The 26653-nt window shown below is 48.0% G+C and overlaps 1 protein-coding gene across 2 annotated transcripts in view; it reads right to left on the bottom strand.

Annotated features, from left to right (window-relative positions):
- AGTPBP1 (ATP/GTP binding carboxypeptidase 1) overlaps positions 1–26653 on the bottom strand; it is a 1139154-nt gene that overhangs the window by 1091059 nt on the left and 21442 nt on the right. The gene's annotated exons all lie outside the window — the stretch shown is intronic.

The following is a 26653-nucleotide window of genomic DNA, read 5'->3' as shown; positions in this document are numbered from 1 at the left end:
GAATATATTTTACAACCAAGGGCTTTAACGGTTTGAAGAAATGATGTGGGGTGGGGGTCACAAGTTATGTAAAAAGAACCTTTTAATATTGCCTTCAAAAAAGTTGGGACAGGGGCGTGGCTAGCAGCCTAAGATGGTGGCAGCTTAGAGGGCGAGCTCCGCGGTTGAAGCGGCCTCCAGACCTATCCGAGCATTAATCCGAAGCAGAATTTCACCTGGCGGGCAGGGACTGAAGCCCGGGACCGGGCGGCACGCCCGACAGCAAACAGACCGAACATCCGACGGCGGGAAGTCAAGTTACTCGACTCGCCCGCTCTGGCCTTGGGAGGACATAGGAGCCAGGGGCCTGCCTGGTGTGACGGGGCCGACAGGAAGTGCTGCGGAGTCGGCGTGGAGGTGCCGGAAGCGGTGGAACACCAGGGACGCGAGCGGTGAACAGCTCAGAGTGGCCGTCAACGCGGCGGTGCCCGGCGAGAAGGAGAGTGCCTTGCATTGACTACAGCCCGGTGAGTGAAGGGGCGAGCTAGACCTCGGCTCGAGGGCGGCCGGACCCGGCCCGTCGGAACCCGGGGGCGCCATCTTGCCTCCCGATCACCGGAGGGCCCAGGTCTCGGCATTGCCGGGGTGTTGAAATCGCCGACCCGGCGTTAAAGACAGCAGTCACTCGGACAACGGAGGGCCTGGCACTGGGGACACCAACATCCTGAGAGGGGACACGGGGCGGCCACTGGGGCGCTGGAAAACGGCCGCGCGGCGGAGGCGGCACCACAACCTGCCTGTCTGTGCCGGCCACCCGGTGCGCCCGCACCTTCACCTAACCGGCTGAGAAGCGGAGCTGCGGGGCCGCCGAAAATACGGAAGAGGCTCTCGATTCACTGGGTATCCTCTCTGATACACGGACTGGTGGGCACGCCCCTGGACGCGGCTGGCACGTCACGACTGGGGTCGGGAGGCATCAAGAACTGCACAGAGCCGAGGGGGGCCAAGGAGTGGGTCAGTTGGGACAGTATCCTGAGAAGGCGGACACGCGCGCCACCCACCTCACGAGCAAACTCCGCACCCTCAGTGACACAGGTCCGCGGGTCTGGCGGACCACACAGCACCACAACCTCATCAGCTAACCGCACCGAGGGACCCGGGGACAGGGTCATTGACAATAGCTCCTTTGGCCGGCCGCACCTGAGGGCGTCCACCGGGACTCCATCTGGGTAGACATAGCCTCCTGTCTGCTCGGCTCACGGCGATCATCTAGAGACAACTACGGAGGCCATGGCGGGCAAAGGCCAGAAGGGAGGCAATGCACAAGCACGTCTTGAGAGGTATGCGTTTGAGAAGCCGTCCGCCTCCCCACCAGATACCAAAGCACAGGCGAGCAAGACGACCGACCAAAAGGGGGAAAAGAAAGCAACCCTTGAGGACGTTATGCGAGCCCTGACGCAAGTTCAGGCTACAGTGGGATCGATCTCAACGGAAATAACCCTGATAAGAGCAGACTTCCACAAGATGTCCGAAAAAGTATCGTCCATAGAGGTGGTGACCAAATCTTTGGTGGAAGACGTCTCGGAACTCCAGATCAATGTGGAGCGAATCTCGAACGAAAACAAAGACCTGCGTGCAAAACTGGATGAGCAGGAAGGGCGCTCAAGGCGGAACAACATCCGCATTATAGGGGTTCCGGAGTCGGAGGACACGAGAGCAATGGACCTCTACGTGGAAAACTTGATCGTACAAGGACTCAAACCCAAGGGCTTGTCCACCTTTTTCTCCGTGGAAAGGGCACATCGGGTCCCGGGAGGAAGACCGAAGCAAGGCGCAGCACCGCGGCCGATTATTGCTCGTCTCTTCAACTTCAGAGACAGGGATGCGATCTTGCAAGCGGCTAGAAACTCACCTCCAGTTAAGATCCAAAATTCAACCCTGGCGTTCTTTCCAGACTACACGGCGGAGGTCGCACGTAGAAGGAGGACATTCTTTGAAGTCAAAAAGGAACTAAGGGCGAGAGAACTCCCCTATGCCATGCTATTCCCAGCCAAGTTGAGAGTGGTGGCAGACAACAAAACTTGGTTCTTCGACACGTCGGAGGCTGCACATGACTGGCTAGAAGGATGGAGACAAACGGACCCACCGCGCCGCTCCACACGACCAAATAAACACCGCGCAAATGGATCTCGTGCGGGCTCCCAAGCGCCCGGAGGGGACCTGGATCCACACTCCCCACTGAGTGAGGCACATGACACTGAGAACAACGATGAACAATGACTTCCCGGGCTTAATGGCCTAGAACAAAGGTACTGTTGAATGGGCTGGCTGTCAAGGACACCGGGCGGAGGTCCTCCGTGGACATGGAGGGAGGCCGCCGACTCCGGAGAGTCCCTCACCCCGACGAGCAAATACTGTGTTTGGGGTTCGGGTCAGGCACTCTGCTAAGTTGGGGGGGCGGGCAGTTTTGGGTCCGTCAAGCAGGGGGGCAGGGAGGGGGGGAGTTGGGGAGGGGGGGGGTTTGGTTCTTTTGACTTGTTTTTCAGGTGTAGATTGGTACTACGGGATACACACATTACGTAAGGCGAGCGCATGTCAAGGTCTTAAATCTCACTTTATATGGGACATGGATTTTCTCTACCACGAAAGCAATGGCACACAATACACGGTATGACATGAGGAGGGGGGAACCTGAGACAGGACCTGTGGCGCCTCTACAGCTTATGTCTTGGAACGTCAGAGGTCTGGGAGACAAGGTCAAACGAGGGTTGGTGTTACACAGTATAAAGAGGCTCAGCCCGGCCCTGGTCCTACTGCAGGAGACACACCTCACAGGCACAGCCACTCATGCCTTGGACAGGAAAGGCTACCGGATGATTGCCCATTCGGAATTCACGAGGGGGTCCAGGGGGACAGGAATATTAATGCACCGATCCTCCAAATTCATACTCCACTCCACGAAGGTAGACACACAGGGGCGCTTCGCAGCGGCACTTGGGCAGTGGGAGGGGAGGCGGCTAAATGTGATCTCAGTATACATTCCACCGGCACTGCACACGCTAGTTCTCCCAGAATTGGGTAAATTCCTGTTGGAACTCCCAGAAGGCGACCTCATAATAGGGGGGGATTTTAACGCAGTAGCACACAATACGCTAGATAGGTTCCCATCACGAACACAGGCTTCAGGGCCCTCCCGGCTACATGATTTCCTAGAAGCGCAAGGCCTGATAGACCTATGGAGGCGCCTACACCCGACAGACCGTCACTACGCGTCACTAAAACGCGGCGATCTAGGCTGCGCATGCAGGCTTTGCTGTGTCCTTGCTGAAAATCGTCATTCTTTTAAAAAGCGCTGCCGATTTAATCAGCACGCTGGTCTTATTACTTTTAAAAACGCTAATGTGATTTTCCTCTTGTTATTTTATGCTGATTTTAATAGCACGGTAAAACAATTGATTTTGCTCATTGCACATTGTTTATGTGAAACTTAAAGGCACTCTCACCTGCCTGTTCACTCCTCGTGGCCCCGGTCCGCCCCGGCTTGTGCCGTTTGTGCGGAGGGTCAGGTCGAGGCACCACACTTCCTGGCAGGGTCATCACTTCCGCCCTGCACTGAATCCTTGCAGGTTAGCGGTCTAGTGCTGCCGAGCCTTCCGCCTACTTAAAAACCTGTCCACAGCTTCGCCTCATTGATAAAACGCGGCGATCTAGGCTGCGCATGCAGGCTTTGCTGTGTCCTTGCTGAAAATCGTCATTCTTTTAAAAAGCGCTGCCGATTTAATCAGCACGCTGGTCTTATTACTTTTAAAAACGCTAATGTGATTTTCCTCTTGTTATTTTATGCTGATTTTAATAGCACGGTAAAACAATTGATTTTGCTCATTGCACATTGTTTATGTGAAACTTAAAGGCACTCTCACCTGCCTGTTCACTCCTCGTGGCCCCGGTCCGCCCCGGCTTGTGCCGTTTGTGCGGAGGGTCAGGTCGAGGCACCACACTTCCTGGCAGGGTCATCACTTCCGCCCTGCACTGAATCCTTGCAGGTTAGCGGTCTAGTGCTGCCGAGCCTTCCGCCTACTTAAAAACCTGTCCACAGCTTCGCCTCATTGATAAAACGCGGCGATCTAGGCTGCGCATGCAGGCTTTGCTGTGTCCTTGCTGAAAATCGTCATTCTTTTAAAAAGCGCTGCCGATTTAATCAGCACGCTGGTCTTATTACTTTTAAAAACGCTAATGTGATTTTCCTCTTGTTATTTTATGCTGATTTTAATAGCACGGTAAAACAATTGATTTTGCTCATTGCACATTGTTTATGTGAAACTTAAAGGCACTCTCACCTGCCTGTTCAATCCTCGTGGCCCCGGTCCGCCCCGGCTTGTGCCGTTTGCGCGGAGGGTCAGGTCGAGGCACCACACTTCCTGGCAGGGTCATCACTTCCGCCCTGCACTGAATCCTTGCAGGTTAGCGGTCTAGTGCTCCCTCCCCTTCAGTATTTATGGCGGCATGGAGGACGCGCAGCGGACGAGCGCAGCGGGAGCGCCGACTTCGCGCCGAAGTCGCGCACAAGTCAAGCCCGTCTGCGCCCGTCCGTGGCCGACCAGGCCCCGCCGTAATGCCGAGTTCTTTTCTTATACCCCTACTGACCTAAGGAGCTTCAATCACGATGGCCCCATTTCCGCCCGAGCCGCCAAGGCGGCCCTGACATGTGGCATCCTCGTTCCTTCTGACCTCTCACCAACAGTTGGTTCGCACAACCCCACCCCCCCTGCTCCTCAGCCCACCACCTCTCTATCGATCTTTTACCTCAACACCCGCTCCCTCAGTCGACACCAGCTTGAAATATTTCAATTACTGCACCAAAGCTCTATCGATATCCTCCTCTTAGCAGAGACATGGCTCACCGAAGATTCCGCCCCCGATATTCTAGCTGCTATCCCTACGGGATATTATATCATGCACGCCAATCGACCTGCTGGAAAGACCGGAGGCGGAGTGGCGGCTATCATTCGCTCTATCCACACCTTCTCGGAGATCACGATGGCTCCCATCCCTAAAACAGAACACCTGGCCCTACAATTCACCTCCCCTAAATCATCTTTTGTCTGTGTCATTGTCTATAGACCCCCTGATCCTATGCCTCTCTTCCCCAAACTCTTCAGCGACGCTATCGCTCAACTGATTATCAACCATGCCAATATTATCGTAATCGGCGATTTCAACTATTGGCCAGCGGATGTCCATGAAAGCCACTTATCAGTGGAATTCACTGAACTTCTCAAAAGCATGAACCTCTCACAACATATTCACTCCCCCACCCATCTGAAAGGCCACACGCTAGACCAAGTCTGGACATCCAATCTCGACATCTCACCCCCCTCAGTCTTCCCATGCTCTTGGTCAGACCACCATTTCATCTCCTTTCACCTTCATCTTCACACCTCGTGTCCTTCTACCCGCACTAAGAACAAGATGGCTCGCAATTGGAAAAGGGCTAACTTTCCCGACTTCCACACCTCACTGGCATCCTCGGCACCATTGCCGCTATCCTCAGTAGAGAATCAGGCTGAGAAACTCAATGAATGGCTACGCCGGGCCAGCGATACAGCTGCCCCCCTGAAAACAATCAAAACAATGCGCCCCCACGATGCTCAACGCTGGTATACGGACCAACTTAAAGCAGACAAACTCGCCCTGCGGCAAACTGAGCGCCGCTGGCGTCGCCACTACGATCCTCAATATAAACTCATATATACTGAATCCTTAAAAACTTATAAAAAATCTATTCTGGAAGCCAAGACAGCTTACTTCTCACAAAAAATTCTGAATTCAAATAATAAAACAAAAGATATTTTCTCAATTGTAAACGAGCTCTCCCTCCCAGATCGAGTCACTCCCCAACCTCTGCCGTCACAAGCCTTATGCGATTCACTCAATTCCTATTTTACAGAAAAAATAATAACCATAAAACATAACATCCCTACCCCTGCATCTCCTACGCCTCCCCCTTTGCCTCCCCCCAACACTAGCACCTTGACTACATTCCCACCGATCTCTCTACAAGAATTCTCATCACTTCTCCACAAAGTAAGTTCGGGATCCCCCAATGACTGCTGCCCCCCGCAGGTCCTCAAAGGAGCCTTTCTTGCTTGCCCAGGCCCCCCGCTAGCATTACTTAACAACTCTCTTGCTACCGGAGTGGTCCCATCTTCTTTCAAGCAAGCTGCCGTTTTACCCATTCTGAAGAAACCTAATGCAGACCCTACCATACTCAGCAATTATAGACCTATTTCCCTCCTCCCCTATTTAGGCAAGATTCTGGAAACTTATGTGACTCGCTGTCTGAGCTCCTTCATAGAACAATCACTGTTTCTAGACCCTCAACAAGCTGGATTTAGACCCCTCCATTCCACCGAGGCGGTCATAGTGGCAGTCATGGACACCCTCAGGAAAGGAGCTGACAAGAACATCGCTCAAGCCCTTGTCCTATTGGATCTCTCTGCGGCATTCGACACGGTCGATCACACCATCTTGATCGACCGTGTCTCCAACGCCGGTATCCAAGGAGTGGCCCTTGACTGGCTTAAATCCTTCCTACACCAGCGCTCACAGTCCGTCCACCTTTCCACCTTCTCCGCGCCCTATTCTCCCCTTCACTGTGGTGTCCCACAAGGCTCGGCACTATCCCCTCTTCTTTTTAATTTATATCTCCAACCACTGCTTGCCACTCTCCGCAACTTCCCGGTCACAATTTACAATTATGCTGATGATCTGCAGTTAATTTTCCCTGTCGATTCCCTCCCCTCCTCCTGCACTAACTTCCAGTCCACTATGCTAACCATAGCCGAGTGGATGTACCACAGTCACTTAAAACTGAACCCCACCAAAACTGAGCTCGTCTTGGTGGGTGGCCCCAATCACCCATGGAACGCCTCCTTTTGGCCTACATCTCTGGGGACGGCACCAACTCCCGTGAGCTCTGTCAAAAGCCTGGGGGTGACCATCTCCCAAGATCTCTCTATGAGACCCCACATCAACGCGGTAACTTCTGCCTGCTTCTTCCATCTCAGGCGAATTCGCAAGATCAATAGGTTTCTGAACAAAGAAGCCCTGACCCAAGTAGTCATTGCCCTCATCACCTTCAGGCTTGACTACGCCAACATTTTGTACGCAGGAATTCCCGCATGTCACCTTCATCGACTTCAGTTGGTGCAGAACCAAGCTGCCCGCTTGATTTTCTGCCAGCCCAGACACCACCACGTCACCCCCCTACTCCGCAGTCTACATTGGATCCCTGTCTCAAAACGGTGTATTTTTAAACTGGCATGTACCACCTTTAAGGCCCTAGAAGACGCAGCCCCTAAGTTCATTTCATCAGCATTGTCCCGTCATATTCCTGCCAGAGCTCTGCGCTCAGCATCTTTGAATCTTCTCGAGGTCCCCAGATTTAAAAGGAAAAGGCACGGAGGCCTGAGCTTCTCTGTTCTGGCTCCCACTACTTGGAACTCCCTACCCCTATCTCTCCGTCTCTGTTCTAAGTACGATAGCTTTCGTACTCTTCTAAAAACTCTGCTCTTTCAAGCTGCATACGATTAATCCCCCCCTGGATCTCCGCTATCTTTATCAAGAGCGCCAAGAAACCGATGGTGATAGTGCGCTGTATAAATATTTTTAATAGAATAATAGAATAGAACTACACTTATCATTCGGCGGTCCACGACAGTCTGTCACGGATCGACTATTTTCTTACCCCGGGGCAGGGACTCCTTACTGTCGACGATGTGCAGATCAAACCAAGGGGTGTCTCGGACCATTCCCCGTTGACACTGACCCTCTCCAACCCGGAGCGGTCCCAAAAGCGCATATACCCGATATACCCGGGCTACCTTAGGGTCCCACAGGTGACCAAAGCTCTTAAAACAGCGACAAGATGTTATCTCGCAGAAAATGCTGGTTCGGTCTCATCCCCGTCGATTTTATGGGAAGCATATAAAACGGTACTCCGAGGCCAAGCCATCTCCACTATCACGAATTATAAGCACACCCAGAAAATAGAACTGCTAGACCTGGAGGACAGACTTTCCGAGGCGAACGAGGTTCATATGGCTGACCCGACCGGGGACACGCTCCACACACTACAACTGTGTCAGCAGCGCCATGCTGATCTCCTGCGACGCAGAGTGGTTGAAAACATAGCAGCCACTACGAATAGGGTGTACGAGGTAGGAGATAAGGCAAGTAAGCTCTTAGCCTGGCTAGAAAAAAAAAGGGAGGGACAGAGGAGTATCTTACAGTTGAAAGACGATGCAGGGGCGATGCACACCCGCCCCGCCCGGATAGTCGAACTCCTGGCCGATCATTTCCAGAAGGTATATACCTCTGAAATAGAGGTTACACGGGAAATGGCGGAGGTAGCGCTAGTGGGAGTGCCCACCCGAACCCTGTTGCCAGACAATGAAGAGGACCTGGAAGCAGACTTGACGACTGAGGAGGTGCAATCAGCTATAGCGGCACTACATCCAGGAAAGGCCGTGGGTCCCAACAGGATTCCGATTGAGTGGTACAAAACCATGTCGGAATCGCTTTCGACACCACTACTCAACATGTATTTAGATAGCTCAGAGCGAGGATATCTACCACCTGATCAATGCATGGCCACCATTGTGGCGATTCCGAAGCCGGGCAAGCCCCCTGAGGACTGCGGTTCTTATCGACCGATCTCCCTCCTCAATGCTGAAAGCAAAATCCTGGCAAAATTACTGGCCAACAGGCTGTTGCCTCACCTTAGTCACCTTATCCATCCGGACCAGTCGGGATTTATGCCGCACAGAAGTACGGCGCTGAATCTCAGACGCCTGCATGGTGTCATGGCAAGGGCCCCGTTGCTGACAACTGATGCAGCAATCCTCTCGTTGGACGCCAAGATGGCGTTCGACTTGGTGGAATGGAGATACCTTTTTGCAGTCCTACAGCATATGGGCTTCGGCCCAAAATTCATAGCATGGATCAGGCTCCTGTATAGTGCTCCCACGGCGCGAGTGACGGCCAATGGACATCTCTCAAGAATCATTACATTGACAAGGGGCACGAGACAAGGTTGCCCGCTCTCACCGCTACTATTTGCCCTGGTACTCGAGCCATTGGCCACGATTATTAGGACCACGCCGCTACTGCGTGGCATTCCCTGGGGTGAGGGGGGGGGAAGACAGAGTGTCCTTATATGCGGACGACATGCTAATATACCTTGAGAACCCGGCAGAGGGGATTCCAGTGTTGCTGGCATTGTGTGAACGGCAGGGAATAGCCTCAGGTTATAAGATTAATTGGATGAAATCGGTGATCTATATGCTGCATGGGACCCCGCCATGTCTGGGGGCGGATTGCCCCTTGGTGGTGGAGACAGTCTCCTTTCGATATCTAGGGATTAGGATCACGCGAGATCATGTAACTTTTCAGGATTTGAACCTCAGGCCACTGCTCGACAGGGTGAGGGCGGACGTGCGCCACTGGAAGACACTCCCGCTGACGTTACTGGGGAGAGCCGCACTTTTCAAGATGATGGCGCTGCCCCGGTTCCTCTATGTTTTGGAAAACACGCCGGCACTGGTCCCACCTTCCTTTTTCAAACAGATAGCGGGGCAACTGTCCGGCCTATTGTGGGGAGATAGACCGGCGAGGGTAGCGCAGGTGAAGCTGATTAGGGACTGGTACAGTGGGGGGATTGCACTCCCAAATCTGGAGCTGTACTACTGGGCAGCACACCTCAAGGTGATTAACCAATGGTTGCATGCGCCGCAGGAAGATCCGGCATACTTGGCGGACAGACGGCAGCTTGGCACTACTACACTACTTGCCCCGCTTTACAACAAGGGCCTGACGGCGAAACTGATCGGCCCGACTAAACACACTGTAACTTTATGGCATAAAGCTCAATCCCGTCTGAAATGGGGGGGGGGGGGGGGGGGGTGATTACACAGCTTACACCCTTATGGGACTCTAGGGCACTGGGCAACTTGAGACGTAGTAAAGGTTTTGAACACTGGGACACTATAGGGATTTCCACGGTGGGGGATCTATGGACACGGGAGGGGGTGGTCCCGTTTGACACCCTGAGAGAACAGTATGAACTAAGCACCACTGAGACGTACCGCTACATACAGATTAGGCACGCATTACTGGCCGCACTGACACCGGGTACCAACGTCCTGGATTCGGCCCCTTTGGAAGATCGACTACTCACTGATTACATGGAAGCTAGCGCCACATCCCTCACATATCGCAAACTAATAAATAACTTGCCTGACCCACTACAACAATTGAAAGAGAAATGGGAGGATGATGTTGGGGACCTGGATGAGGCAAATTGGAATGCCGCAATGGCGTCACCTAGAGAAGCGGGAATATCAGCAAGATTCCGTTTGGTACAGTTCAAGATACTACACCGAGTATACTACACGCGCACCACACTCCACAAATTCCAGAGGGCAGACCACCCATATTGCTTACGTAACTGTGGGGAGGAGGGCACATTGTTTCACACCCTGTGGTCCTGTCCGAACATATTTGACTACTGGAGGCGAGTGGCACGTACGGTCGCCCAGACGCTACACCTCCCGTTCACTCCGGACCCCAGAATTTGTTTGCTAAATGTGTGGGGCCCGACCGACTTGACGATGCAAGGGCGATTATGGGTGGTTATAGGGATGATGCTAGCAAAACGAGATATAGCACAGAAATGGGGGGCGGCAGAGGTACCGACTTTGACACAATGGTGCAAAAATATGGACATGATCATGATGACGGAACGGGCAATATACCAACAGAGGGCTAATCCGCGTAAGTGGAACAAAATATGGCTACCGTGGAATACATATAGAGGGGAGCTCTGTGAACCACTGCCGGAAGACGAAGAGGGGGATAGCTCAGAAGAGGAAGACGATGTAGAGTAAGAATGGGCCTACGGGGGGTACGGAGGGGTTGGGCATGGGCGAACTTGGTCTTCTACTGCCCCTTAGGCATGAGAGATTATAAGAATGTCAATGGGTGGGGAAATGTGGCGGATGGACTGCATTGCCTAGAATGTAATATGTACGTAACATAATTCTGCAAGACCAAGTTACACACCTGGACGTTGTTATGGTTCAAATTTTAAAAAAATGAAAATGTTGCGATCCTTATAGAAGATGGCGGAATGTTGACGCCATACTTCATGATGCATGCATTACTGATATGATAATATGATGCAACAATAAAAACAAATTTAAAAAAAAAAAAAAAAGTTGGGACAGAAAGAGCTGCCACAAAAGGGAACTATGCAAGCAGGTCAGTGGGCCAACAGTCCAACACAGCTACCACCCATTACAAATGTATGTTATAATCTCTTGGACTCATGACATCCAGTTCCTGCATCAGCTTAGCCACACAAAAAAACAGGTATCATGTAAAAACATATTAGGTCTCATCAAAACATAAAAAAACAAAGTGTACTTCTTTAACATTAGGAAGCGCCTGTCTTCCCGACCTCTCAGATTATATTACAACATTGAAGGACATTTGTTAAGCAATATTTTTTAAACTTGATCTTACCTCCGGGATCCTATGGCATTCTTCAAAAGCAGGCCAGTGGCCTGTAGAAAAGGGTCTAAATGTTGCCCCTCCAGATAACGACATGGATGGTGGCTCATTCGATGCACAGGGAAAGGGTGGGGTGGGAGGGAGAAACACTGCATTTGCGCTCGGAGGGTGGGGGCAGTGCTCAAAGCAAACTGGGAGGGTGAGCGAACCGGGAGGGTGAAAACAATAAAGCATACCATGAGAGCAGCCAACTTTGAAGCTCACAGGTGGGCTGCCAATGCAAAAAAACAATAAAGCGGAGGCCGTGAAGCACTCGTATTGTGCGAGAAGCCTGCACAGCTGCCACGCTGCGTAATTTCTTTTTTTAATAATGTAAAAATAGAGTTGGACGAGCCGCGTGCCCGTCATTGTTTATGAGTAAGGGTGGCGTGCGGCCTAATTGAAAAAAAATAGAAAATTAAACTTAAGAGTTTGTCGAGCCGTCCACAAAAAAATAAAGACGCAGCAGCCATTGTTAAATTTGATTGTTCGTATGCAGAGTCACTGTGCAGTTAAACTGAAGGATGGGTTGCAGAAGCCTGCCTGCAACAGCAGCTAGGAGGAAGTCATTAATAAAATAGTGCTCGGAAACTGTAAATACAACATACTGAGTAACAACACGTGTAACAAAGGAAGTCCTCATGGGAGGTTAGAACAGGAGAAAAGGCGGTACTAAGGAGGGACTACTAAGGCTATTAACAAAACAAAAGCCACCATTTACAAAGGACAACAACAGGAGTAAATTGAAAAGATGGGCGGGAAATGGACTGGTCTTAATGCTCCCATCCTGAATACAGTATGTCTTGAAGAGACAGCCTAAGCGCTGCCTAGGCGAGACCTAAAAAGGCCTCTCCTTGAAATATAACCTTCAGTTTGGCCGGATAAAGCAACATATATTGCATTTGTAGGATGCGGAGCTTCTGCTTTACTTCCAGCAATGATTTGCTTTGAGCTTGCACTTAACTAGAGTAGTCAGAAGACAAAATAATGTTTGTAGCTGCACAGCGTAACTCCATTTGTTGTCTTGCGTGCCTGAGGACTGCCTCACTGTCTGTGTAGTTGAGCACTTTTATGATGACGGGGAGAGGTGAAGCCCTGAGGGACAGATTTAGGGACCAGTGCCATGTAGGGCCGTTCGAGGATAAAACACAGCGACAAGTCAGCCAGTGCAATCAAGCATGTGAACCAGTCTGTGAAAAAGACCTCCGGCTGCGGATCCTCTGCACCCTTGGTAGCCCCAAAAGCCTGCCCTCGGCATCCCATGCCCTCCTTTCAAACTACTCTGTCAGCACCCACAACCTTCAATTTTTTCAGTTGAGGGGCTAATTTCATCTTCCAGGGTTGATATCTTCACTCAGACTCTTTCTAGTACGCTGAAAGATTTGGCAGGTCTGGCCGGAGAAGTGACAGCTCCACCCCCACCCCGCCAATCTTCTTGTTGAGATGTTTGTGAGAGCCTTTGATAGTTTGGAGTATTGTGACCAGGGAGATTAATTCTTCAGATGAAGAGGGGCCTCTGGATTCCACCTTTCCCCAGACGCAGCCAACGAACGGGCGGTTTAGTAAACTTGGCGATCTTGCCCTGGAGCAGTTTGGATTTCAATAAAGCATTTCTGGTGGTCAGCAGAAATGGGAGTGATGTGATTTGATTTCTAGATTGTCCTGAATTTGGCAGGTGAGCAGCAGAGTAAAGAATAACTCCAACATATAAGACAGACAAGCTCAGTAGTTCAGGCAGCATGGCATTTCCTCCATATATGTGCAATAGTCAGGCTCTGGTATCAAAAGCACTAATTTCTTGAGGATGTGGTGTTGGTAAGCAAGTGGTTTAGAGATTCTCAAGATTTGAGTTTGCATCGGTCAATGTTGGTCAAGGATGAATCCCTGTAAATCTGCATATGTGGCTAGAGTTGGTGGGATCACCATCTGAGAAAGATTTCAAGCCATGTGAGCACTTGGGTCCTTGGTTTAGAGAAAATCGAAATTTGTTTTGGAAGGATTAATCTTGAGTGAATAGAAATGTATCGAACCCAATATATATATATTTTTTTTTTAAACAATCTCTTTATTGCATACAAAAAAAGTTTAACACCAACATCTGTACAAAGGGTCACCTGCCCATTACATGTTCAAACATTAAATCCTGCTTCAGTACCTAAGAGATACTTTGCTTACCTTTGGATTTGGTGACAGGAGCTGCAAGTACAAGACATCAATGAAGGCAATGGAGGACCACTGGGTGTAATGTTGAACACAAGGCGGCCGGCCTTCGGGGTGGACAGGCTCAGAGGCCAAGTGTCCTGGGTATTGCTTTCTTCATAACTAATCCTACGTTTACTAAGCAGTGTTGACAAGTAATGTTGCTGTTACGGGTGGGGCTCCAAGTTGTAAACATAAGAGGAATTGAGCACTGCAAGGTTAAACTGCTCATCACCTTTTTGGAGGGCCACAATGCCTCAATGCACAATGTTCAGAGTGATTCCATGTGTTAGCTGAAATGGTACATCATCAACAGGGGTTTTCTTTAGCCATGATATGAAGAAACAACTTTGTGAACTATTAACTTGAACAAGTATTTACAATGCAATGGTCTCGCCATTATTAAAGGTAGAGCTATTGGCATTGCTCATGACATTTTTTTTCTTTTTTTTTTTAAAACATAAATAAATGGTATTGTCATTTACAATGGCAATAGGTGAGCATTAGAGAGTAGTAGAGAGTATTGGCGGACACAGAACCACACACACACACACACAGACAGAGCTGTGCACACACACACACAGACAGAGCCGCGCACACACATAGACAGAGCTACACACACACACACAGATAGACAGAGCCACGCACACACACAGACAGAGCCACGCGCACACACACACACAGACAGAGCCACGCACACACACACACACACACAGAGCCACGCACACACACACAGACAGAGCCACGCACAGACAGAGCTACACACACACACACACACACACACACAGACAGAGCCATGCACACACACACAGAGCCACGCACACACACACACACAGAGCCACGCACACACACACACAGAGCCACGCACACAGACAGAGCCACGCACACAGACAGAGCCACGCACACACAAACAGAGCCACGCACACACAGACAGAGCCACGCGCACACACAGACAGAGCCACGCGCACACACAGACAGAGCCACGCGCACACACAGACAGAGCCACGCACACACAGACAGAGCCACGCACACACACAGACAGAGTCACACGCACACACAGAGCCACACACACACACACATAGACAGAGCCACTCGCACACACAGAAAGAGCCACGCGCACACACACATACAGAGCCACCCACACCGCAAAGGTAATGCTGTCCATGCCCCGCTACACCTCGTGCTAACGTACACTTTGACAGTCTGTTTGAGAACACCCTCAGTACCTGCTGAGACCCCGTGACCTCCAGTGCCACTCCAGCACAAACACTGCCTCGTCGTGCCCACCATAGGAGCAGAATCGCCCTCCTAACCACCAGTGCCCGCCAGCAGCCGCCTAACCACACCCGTCCCATGCACACCCTGATCTGGTGCACACACGGTGTTTGTGCACGGTTCACGAGGTTTGTTATTCACCGCGGTGATGTCATCCGACCTTCAGCTGGTTTACCCGTGAAGCCATTCTACCCTCAACTGAATGTCTCCTGGCCAGTAGTGCCAGCTATACTACTATAAACAATAGCGCGGTTAGCTGCCTATTAGTCAAAGTGCCTGCTGCACTGTCATGAACACAAGTGCCTGTTTCGCGATCATAAACAAACACTGGTGGATTCTCCTGGGCACTGACTGCCAAGAACTGTTGCCCCACCGCGCCCCTTTGACTATTAACTCTCTCTGCTCTGCTTCCCAGCTCCCTGCCATTTACCACCCGTGACTGCTCTGTCAAACAGTGCCTGCCTCTCTGACCACTCAAGCCTAAATCATCAGTTGTCTAACCGCTCCCGGATGTCTTCCCCAGTTTTCTGCCGCTTCGACCACGAGCGACTGCTCCCACCGCCCAAAGTGCCCAGATTCTGCTTCTTAGGTCCGTCCGTAGCGCCCCGCCTGCGTCAACACAGGTACACGGTCTCCCTCCACACTTGCCTACTCCAGGCAGCTCTGCCCGCTCAGTGCTTCCTCGGGCCACAACCGGTGCCCACTACCTGCTACCTTTACTGCCCCTGCAATGCCCGAACATACCCTCTCTGACCAGCAGCAATCGATCCCTGCCTCTGCCTGATCAAGTGCCCCTCTCTGTCCACTAGCCACCCCCTGCTTCTCTGATCACTAAAGTGCCGCACTATCTCCACCAGCAACAACCCCACTGCTTCACCGATCACTCAAGTACCTCTCCATGTCCACGCTGCCTCTCTGATCGAACAATGCCCCACTCTGTCCGCCAGCCACCACGAGCCGAGCCACCCCCACCCCCTCTGATCACACGCGTGGCCCACTGTCTGCCAGCGACCACCCCCTGTGGCTCGGATCACACAAGTGCCCCATCGCTCCCTATCCACCAGCATTTCCCCCATGCATGTGTACATTTAAGTGTCCCACTCTCCACCAGCAACTACCCCTGCCTCCTATTCACACAATTGCCCCACTCTGCCTATCAGCCATTGCCCTGCCTCTCTGAGCACACAACTGCCCCACTCTGCCTATCAGCCCCCCCGCCTCTATGATCACAAGGTTGCCTGCTCTCTGCCAGTCCGTTCTGCCCCGCCTGCCCCTACGTACTCGCAAGGCCAGAACTGATATAAGAGAGAAAACACCACATCTTATGAATAGAAACAAGATACTACAGTTCCAAAGTTCTGCTGAGGCATGTATCCCCAGTGTCCCAGGGTGGCACTGCCTGTGCCAGCAGCGGGGCGCCGGGTCCCACAGAGGGTAGCAGAGCCCGCTCACAGCAGCCTTAACTCGCTCTGGGATCGCTGCAGCCTGGTGGTAGGGGGCAGAGGCGCCGTGTGCTGGCCCGGCCCGTCCGTGGGGCTGGAGAGGGGCTGCTCCCGAGGCGAGAGCCGAGGGCGGGAGAGGCACGGACCGCGGGGTGCTTCCTTCCACCGACCCCTGCAGCACTTTGTATTCCTGGGAGCAGGGCTCCGCCGAAGAGGAGCAAAGAAAGCAGCAGCAACGCCAAGAAAACAGTCCGGCCCGCGGTGGTCGAGACGGAGAGCTGAGCTGCTGGGACGGGCAGCAGCTCGGAGCGCCCTGGCTGCAGGGCTCGGGCAGAGCTGGGCGCTGTCGAGGGTTGAGCCCGGGACGGTGAGGCTGGAGGCGGCTGTGCGGTGTCTCGGAGCGGTGGCGGTGCGGACGGACTGCGCTGCGTTGTACCTCCGGAGTTTCTTCTTTTGCAGCGAAACGGTTGGATAAACTTGGCGAGTACGAGATAGTGACCCCCACACGGGTGGATGAGTTTGGAAAAACGGCACAAACAGGGGAAAAAATGGCGGACGCAATGCTCCGAAAATTTCGGAATCGGGGTCGTGTTTTGCCGTTCTGAGTGACGGGTGACGTCACAGTCGAAAGAACGCCAAAAATCACGCCCCCGAATCCGAAAGAGACGGGGCTTTATTGGAGTGACGCCTGTCTCCTCCAATGGCTGGCCTCCGTTTAGGGAGCCAGCCAATGGAGGAGAGAGGAGGAGAGAGGCGGGTTCAAGCCCCCATACTCCAAATCATTAAATCTCCTCCCGGAGACTGCGCAAGCGCAGCCTTCGGTCCTCGACCTAAAAAAGGAAGGTGGAGTACCAGTTTATTGCCAATGGGGGGTGAGCAGCGCCTCATGATCAACAGCATCAAAGGATGTTGAGAGGCTGTTGAGAGGTTGAGCACAACCAGGAGGCAACAAGGCTGTGTAGTCCATGTTCTTACTGAAGTGCAATACTAAGTACCAAAGGGGAGATTTTCCTTATGCTTCATGAGGGTTCAGATAACACTAACTTTTCAATCAGTGTTGCCAGGAAGCATAGATTAGAGATTGGTCAAACATTTTGAAATTCAAGGGGTCTGGCTTTGGCTTTTTTAGCCAGGTTGATATGTTCCGATTTCAAGGAAAAGGGGAGCAAGCTTTTTCCCAAAGTGGATTGATTGATCAACAGGGCTCTAATGATGTTGAAGAGGAGGTGTTGTTTTTACATCATGTGGGCAATGTGTGAGATCATTTCCTCCAAAAGAAGAATGCTGACTCATTCTAATGCAGTGTCGAACTACAGCAGTGTAATAAATCCCCCACTCTAGGCGCTGCAGCAGAGATTACCGTTGGGTAATTTGGGATAGTCAGAAGTCCCACTGAAATTGTAATTAATCATCAATGTGCCTCTTCAGCCCGCAGACAAATCCTCACCAATAACTCTCTGGCACAGAGTAGGCAGATAAATGCCAATTACAATGAAAAAAAACAAGCAAAAATAAAGAAAACGGATAAAAGCCCCTTGAGAAGCAAAAGTCAAAATGTGTTGGGAATGAAAACAATGAAGGAACAGAAGAAAGATGAGCAACAATTTTTTTTTATAGATGTGTGGTGGTTTCCCAGGGGCCCCCAATTGGCCCGCAGGGAAACCAGAACTATTTAAAAAAAATAAGAAGTATATATAGAAAAAGAGAGACTCATATATATCAGTTTTCTTTATACATTTGTAGTATCCCTGCGGGCTGCGAAAAGTGAAAAAAGAGAGAGAGAGAAGATAGATATATATATATATATATAGAAATCTTTCTCCCTATATATTTGTGTGTGAGTATATATATATATATATATATATACATATATATATATATATATATATACATACATACATACATACACACACACATATATATATATAAATATATATGTATATATATACACACACACACACACATATATATACACATATACAAACACAGCTTTCAGCGATAAAAATGTCAAGATAATGCTTGTGATTATGTTTCTGCTAGAGAGAGAGAGACAGATGGAGAGAGCGAGGTCAGACTTTTGTCAGTTTTGGCAGTTTTGATACCATAAAGTCGCACAGAGGGCCTGCGGCAAAGAACAGATCTGTATTTTCTGTGGATAGCTAAGTGGATTAATAAAGCCAGGCATTACAAACGCTTTAGAACAAATGAAATGTATGTGAGAGAGGCTATGAAGAGGTGAGGAGCATGTTTGCTCAGTCGAAGTGACGGACTCCAAGGAAGACATAACGTGCATTTATAAAGCACACTTTCACCCGTGGGCATCTTGGTGCTGAATAACAGTTGTTTATTGGAGTTCATGGGAGGGGGCTCCAAAATGATTGTCGCACTGGGTGCCACCTGCGCTATAGGCTGTGATGATGGTTATGTGGCAAGGTGAAGTAATACTGTCTTTTTTTGGTGTCTTTGGAGAGCCTGCTGATTTTGGAAAGGCACTGTAAGATGACTTAATCATTATTGACTGTTGCATACATCACTCATGCACGCACGCACCCACCTACACTTTGAAATCAACAACCTATCTGCCTTCTACATAGGATAGTGTTTTAAAAGGAATGCTTCAGGCACTAGCAGAGATTGCATATCATTGGATGAATGCTGCTCAGGCCCTAAATCAGATTCTGGAGTCCTGGTCCGAGGCAGGATCAGAGACTGAGATAGCAGATACTGAGACAACATCTGAGGAAGAGGACAACAGAGAAGAATCTGGGAGTGATTGATCAGTTGGCGCAATTCCATCTGACAACTCATCTTACAGCGATTCTGAGGGAAACAATGACAGTTGTGATGTCCCTTCGCAAGTACAGTCTGTGCAGCGGGACAACAGTAGCAGATTAGACCAACCCAGAGAGCAGGAACGTGCGGCAGCAAGCACAGACAGAGTGCTGTCTTGGCAACCTCCCAATTAAGTCCAGCCCCAAATTCCGACTTTCACTGGCGACGCTGGAAATAAAGGCAATACGGCTAATTTTTTGCCCATTGACTACGTCCATCTCTTTTTGGATGTTGACTTCCTTGATGAAATTGTGCAGCAAACAAATTTACATACCAAACTATTTCTGAGGCAGCATGGAGGCACTCTCGGGCCTCATTCTAGGGCACACAAGTGGACTCCCACTTCATTAGGGGAGTTGAAGATATTTTTGGGACTTACGTTCAAAATGAGGGTAGTGCATAAACCAACCTTGTTGTCCTCTTAGTCTATGTGTGCAGTTATAGTAACCCCATCTTTGCACCATAAATGAGCAGAGATTGTTTTTGCTATTGCAGTGCATGCTGCATTTCAATGACAATTCTGCAGCATTACCCCCGGGGAATCATCCAGACTGTCACAGGAAAGATTGTATGGGAGCTTGTCTAACCACTCCTTCACAAAGGTTTTTACTTATATGTGGACAATTTCAATACAGGAGTAAAGCTGTTCAGTGAGCTCCACAAAGCTGGCACTGCAGCCTGCGGTACAATGTGTTGTCACAGCAAAGGATTCCCGCAGGAGCTTGTTTGTTCAAAGCTCCAGAAATCAGCACTGCGTTGCCGTCCAACGAACTGCTTGCAGTCAAGTTCTCAGATAGGCGTCATGTGTATGTGCTCACTACAATTCAGGAGGAGATCACTTCCACTGTCACGGCTTGGAGTCAGATGGTCGAAGTCCACAAGCCCACCGGTATAACCACTACCAAGACCCGCTACCGGCAAAATGTGTAAGAGAAATCAGCCACACTCTAGTTCCAATCTGGACCGAGATAATAAATGCCTCACTATCACAAGGGACCCTACCTGACTGCCTAAAAATGGGGCAGGTAGTTCCCATCATCAAAAAACCGACAGCGGATGCAACTGACCCAAATAATTATCGACCAGTGACCAACATCCCTTTACTGGCCACACTTATTGAGAAATGCGTGCAAGGCCAACTGAGTCAACACATCGCTAAGTTCTCACTATTAGATGACTGCCAATCAGGTTTCAGAACAGGACACAGTACTGAAACTGCGATATTACATATTGTTGATGACGCCCTACAAGCCCTTGACCAAAATCATGCATACCTACTGATTCTACTAGACTTGTCATCAGCATTTGACACGGTAAACCATGAGATACTGATGACCAGATTACATGACAGGATGGGTCTATCTGGAAATGTTTGGAAGTGGTTTAACTCCTTCCTGCAGAACAGGACTCAGCTATTCCTGGTCGACCAAGCAATCTCCTCCCCTTGCCCTAACACAATAGGGGTCCCTCAAGGTTCAACGCTATCCCCAGATCTCTTCAACTTATATGTAGAACCTCTCACAGAGATCCTTCGGAATACACAGATCTCCTACCACATGTACGCAGACGACACACAAATATACATGAAGATTGCCTGCAGTGATGACATTGACCTTATGAATGAAACTCTAAAGAAAGCGTTGCATTGGCTAACAGCCAACCATTTGAAACTTAACGCCAACAAAACAGAATTCCTGTTAATCTCACCGACAAGAAGTCAACCAGAGGTAAAGGAATGGGCTAAAATGATAACTGCGCTTAACTGCACTCCGACACTTGTTAATTCAGCCAAATCTCTAGGAATTACACTAGACGAGAACCTAGACATGAAAGAACACATCAATGCAATGGCTAAGAGCGCCCGTTTCCATTTGAACTATCTAAGGAAACTGAAACCCTTTATCTCAGAAGCAGATCTAAAACTTGCGATCCAATCGCTAGTTATCTCAAGGATCGAATATGGCTGCACTACGTTAGCTGGCCTACCAAAAACATCCACTGCCCCGCTAAAAGCCTGTCTCAATGCAGCGGCAAGACTTATCACGGGAACGAGGAAATTTGATCACATATCTCCCCACCTGAAGGCACTAAACTGGTTACCTTATGATGCTAGAATTAAAATGAAGATGGCCTGTATTACACACAAAGCGGTCCACTACAACACGCCAAGATATCTAGCCAAGAAAATCAAGCTATCGGGAGGTAACAGATCAACGAGAAGCGCTAAAGAGTTGCTCCTACGGCCGGCCTTCTTCCGGAAAAAAAAGACCTATGACCGAGCTTTTTCGGGAGCCGCCCCCAGAGTCTGGAATTCACTCCCACCCTATATCAGGAAGATTCAAAATTTTGCAGCATTTAAAAGGGAACTGAAAAGCCATATGATGAGTAAATACAATACATAGAGATGACCACAGACCAGTGGCGCAAACTTTTTTTTTATGCCAAAGATGACGGGAGCCATCATAAACAATTGGAAGACCAATAAGACAAATGTCTAAACACTCTAGTTATGACTATGACTATAACTCAAGCTTCGGCTGTACACCCGATCGCTACCTCATATTTAGGTGTTATCTGCACTATGTATCACACCAAAGTTACTACCCCTACCTTGTCATGTGAATATTTATGATCGTTACAACTAGCTATACCCATTTTACCCTTTGGTAATTACTCTGACACTGCTCTGATAATAATTTACAATCCTACCTCATCGAACTTGACTGTACGACTATGGCACAACCTAATCCATATGCACCACTTATCGCTAAGTGATCAGGCGTTAAGAATATATTTACTCAATCACCCTAGATAGCATATTGCCTCCTACATTCCATATTTTGTTGTTTTAATTGCTACTGTAGTGTCAAGTTATTAACTTCATATGTCAGTTTGTAACCATCCTAGATAGTATATCGCCTTCTACCTCCATATATGTTTGCTGTTATAATTGCTTATATAATGTCAATCTGTAATCTCATATGTAAAGCGCTCTGATACCCACGGGTCTTGTCCGCGCTATATAAAACACTATAAATAAATAAATAAATAAATAAATAAAACGACCAGGTTCTTCAGCTATGCAATGCAAGTGGTAAAACTTGCACTTGGTATAAGAAACTGTTTACTAACCTGACCCAGATGGCAACATATAATGTTGTTGTATGTTGTTTATCGTCAGACAACCACAGGAAGGCTCATGTCTTTCTTTGACTTTCAGTTGTCTATGATTGAAGATCTCACTGCTACAGAAGCAGCAGCCTCCACTTCATGTGTTCTGGAGGACGGGGCAAGGCTGCAGAAGCGACATTTTGCTAATAAAATTCCTGCAACACTCAAAAAGAAGCAACCATGTTGTTGTCGTAAAGTGTGCTCGAAGCAGGGAAAGAGGCAGGAATGTTGTAGTCACTGTCCCCAAAGCTCATCTCAGCCTTCTGTTTTCACAAAAAGACCTGGTCTTGTGCGGGAGTCACCTACATTTTTGATCCCGGCTCGGTGGGCATCTAGGGAAACCTACCAAACCCAGACATTTCTGAAAACAAAACACCCGGGGAAGTCCATGAGGTGTGACTTGCATGGATTCCCCCAACGTTTACTTACCCAGAATCACCTGCTAATCCTCAAATTTAGCTAATTAAAAAAACACATTTTCCTCACATTTCTGTGTGGGACAGTTGTGGGATCACCGGGCTGAAAAATTTCCTACCAACCAGCGTTCCCCCAGGTCTTTCCAATAAAAATGCTGCCTCACTTGTGTGTGTGGGCCAAGTATCCGCTACAGGGAAAGGCCCAAAACATATTGTGGAGGCATCAAAATTATTTATCACAAAACAACCTGGTTTTGCAAGGGGGGCACCTGCATTTTTGGTCCTGGGCTCGGTGGCCATCTAGGGAAACCTACCAAATCCAGACATTTCTGAAAACTAGACATCCAGGGTAGTGTGGCTTGTGTGGATCCAGTTTTCCTACCCAGAATCCCTTGCATACCTCAAACGTATCTAAAAAAAAAAGAAATCACATTTCCCTTACATTTCTGTGCGAGTTCAACAGGCCGGCACAGATTTCCTTCCACCCCAGTGTTTCCCTCGATTTCCCGAGTAAAATGATATCTCACTTGTGTGGGTGGGCCGAGAGCATGTGACAGGGAAGGGCCGAAAATGTCTAGAGACTAAGGCGATATCACGGCAAGCTGCTAAGCACAATTATTTTCTATACATTTTTAGGCTGACTCTGCTTTGGGCCCCCACACAAGTGAGGTATCATTTTACTCAGGAGACTGAGGAGAACGCTGGGTGGTAGGAAATTTATGCTGATGCAGTGAGTTCAATATTCAGATTAGCACCGAGATACAGAAGGAGTAGAGCAGTTGAGGAATATATGCTAAATAGCTGACATGCACAGGATAAGAAGTGATAATAACTAAGAGCAACTAAGAAACAAAAGTTAATATCAGCTTAATGCTAGCATACTCAGAATCTGCAGTAGAGTAGGAAAAGCAGATCTTACTTTTGGTGCAAATACATATCAGTGAAATCAGCTAAAAAAGTGAGCATTCTAGTTGCAGGGACGGCAGAGAGTTGGTGTGGAGCAAAGATTTAGTCTACTCTTATACAGTTCCCATTGTTACATGTGTCCACCTGGGTAAATGTAAGCTGAGAGTGCTGCATCAGTCCATTTGTTTATGTGTAGGATGCATGCAAGAATGAAATCATAGTCTACCACCACCTTTTTTAAGATAGAAGATGGGAATCTCACTTTTACATAGGATCAGGGATTGATCTGGAGCTGAAACGCACAACTATATTCTAAGTTGACCTTAGTTAATTTAGGTCTCAATTTAACATGTGAAAAACAACTATTCCCAATCATGGGAATTTGTTTCATGGCACACTGGCCTTTTCATTATCGTGTATGGTGCTTTAAAAATGTGAAGGAAAAAAAGAAATTCCATTCCACACAAAAAAAATTAAAATAATTTTTGATATTAGTATTTTATGGTTTGTAATCAGTTTATATATTCCTTTATCTCTTTGGTAAATAACACACTTTATTTACGTTTACCAGACACAAACATTGGAAACGCTCCTTAATTGGTATTTACATAATTACTATTATTCATTTACATGTTCACAGGGTGTGCATTTATATAATCCAGGAAGAACTGAGCTAGGATGGTTTCAAATTAGATCAGTACCAGAAACTTTATACAAGCCATTGAGTTTTTTGATGTTCCAGTAATGTTTTTCTCTTTTCATTTCATGTTACTTTTCTCAAGCATACGGTTAGTAAATGTTTTGTTCACTTGTTGAAATATCACCCTGTCAAAGGACCATCATGATCTGAAAAGCATTGGTGTAATTGATATGTGGGGAGCGTGTGATGATTTTTTTAAAATAATGTAATTACCACTATGGAACGTTTCCAAGGTTTGTGTCTGTCTACCAAGAAATGAAGGAAGATATAAACCGAGTAGACAACATGAAATATTAAATATTAAAAAACAAAAAATATTTTGTGTGGAATGGAATTAGTTTTTGTTTAAAGTTTTTTAGACCCATAGACGGTGATTAAAAAAGGCAAGTGAGAATACTCCCATGATTGTAATATTTTTGATGTGTACTGAGAAGGAGAACACACCATAGTTTGCCTGCCTTAAAGGGACTAAAAACACTGGATGCAGTGAATTAGGAGTGCAGCGTGGGAACTGTTTATATTTAGTTCTCAAATTAAAAAGGCTAATGTTCAGTTGCCATGTTTTCTGCTTGTGGTATATTTTTCCTCTTTCCCGTTATGGGAGTGAAGCTGTACCAGCCAACGTTAATTGAATGCATCACTTGTTTTGGTTTTCTTGTGAATGCTTATCTTTGTATTATCCGGGGAGAGTGAAATAATGAGCAAGCACCTGGAAATGAGAACATCTCAACTGAATTGTTTTATCTCACTGACAGCAACTGAAGGTCGTGGACCAGAGACTCCAGTGAGTGTTAGATGTGGAAAAGATCTTGAGTTACTTTATCACAGCATGCTCGGTCCTATTAGTTCCCTTCATGGGAATGGTGAGTGGGAGTAACATTTTCAATGTGAAGAAGATTTAAACTAATGAACAGTGGAGGTAGTCAGGAGGTGCTTTCCTTGCTCCTTTTAGGGATGATGCTCTGTCCTTTCGCCCGAAATAGTTTACTCCAAGGCAAATCTCCATCCTACCTACGCAACTGGCTCTTTATTTGATTCAATTGATTTCTACCTTTAGAGGTACTCGTGCGGACACCTTTTGCCCAACATCTCCCCAACATTCTCCACTTTTCTAGTTCAGCAAAATACAAAACCTTCCTTTATGGAAAGGCAAGACAGCTTTTATATTCTTTATAATACACTATATCAGATGTTCCCGATCTTCCGGGAGGTAGCCCATCACTTCAACAAACTCTGGTGATAGCCCTTGCTGGCATGACTTATTGTTCCAAATCTACACCTTAGGCACTCGGATGGACTGTTGCACATTAACGTTATGCAATATCAAAAAAGCGTCATAGCGCTATATCAAAAAAGCACATTTCAAGCAACTATTTATTATCTAAACTAGCTCCGATTGATAAATAAAAAGAAAAAATGTGTTGTTGTGTGTCTACAAACTGACATGACTAACACGTCACAGCACATTTAAAAATATTATTTTCATCTATGCTGCTTTACAGCATGGCTAAACATCATTGCCAAAGTCAAAAGGTGTAATAGATGAGACCTCTTGCTATGACAAATCTTGTTTTTTACTTTTTATCTCAACAGATCCAAATGTGTAGCCAATTACTGCCACTTATTTTTTTCTTACCTTTCGCCATTAACATTTTCAAACATGTAATGATTGTGTTTCAAACATGTAATGATTGTGTTTCATTTCCCATCACTATCTTGTATGTAAATACACTATGGCCAAAAGCAAAACAACATTTCTAATTTGATTAATCACCCCCTGTAATTTAATAGAAAGTTCGTAATCAAGGAACTCTTATTTAATGCAGTTCAAAACAGTGTAATTAGAGTAACTGCCTTCTGCAACAGAATGCAAAGTAAAAAAACAAATTGAAGGAAATGTATTCTGTAATCTGTTAAAGAACGAAGTAATCAGAGCTTCTACAATTTAGTAAAGAGGGTATTACTCCTTTTATGGAGCGCAATCTGAATTTCTGAATAATCTCTAGTATCTAAAGAATAGCGAATCATCACACAATCTCCTTCTGCAAATTCATGCAGGATAAATGAATTAGTGATAGCTACTTTTATGACCTAATCTGTAGTACAATACTTTAAATAATCCA

The sequence above is a fragment of the Lissotriton vulgaris genome, chromosome 3_1 (genome assembly GCF_964263255.1).
Source record: "Lissotriton vulgaris chromosome 3_1, aLisVul1.2, whole genome shotgun sequence".
Taxonomy (NCBI): domain Eukaryota; kingdom Metazoa; phylum Chordata; class Amphibia; order Caudata; family Salamandridae; genus Lissotriton; species Lissotriton vulgaris.
The sequence above is the reverse complement of the archived record's forward strand: the minus strand, read 5'-3'. Positions and strand labels throughout refer to the sequence as shown.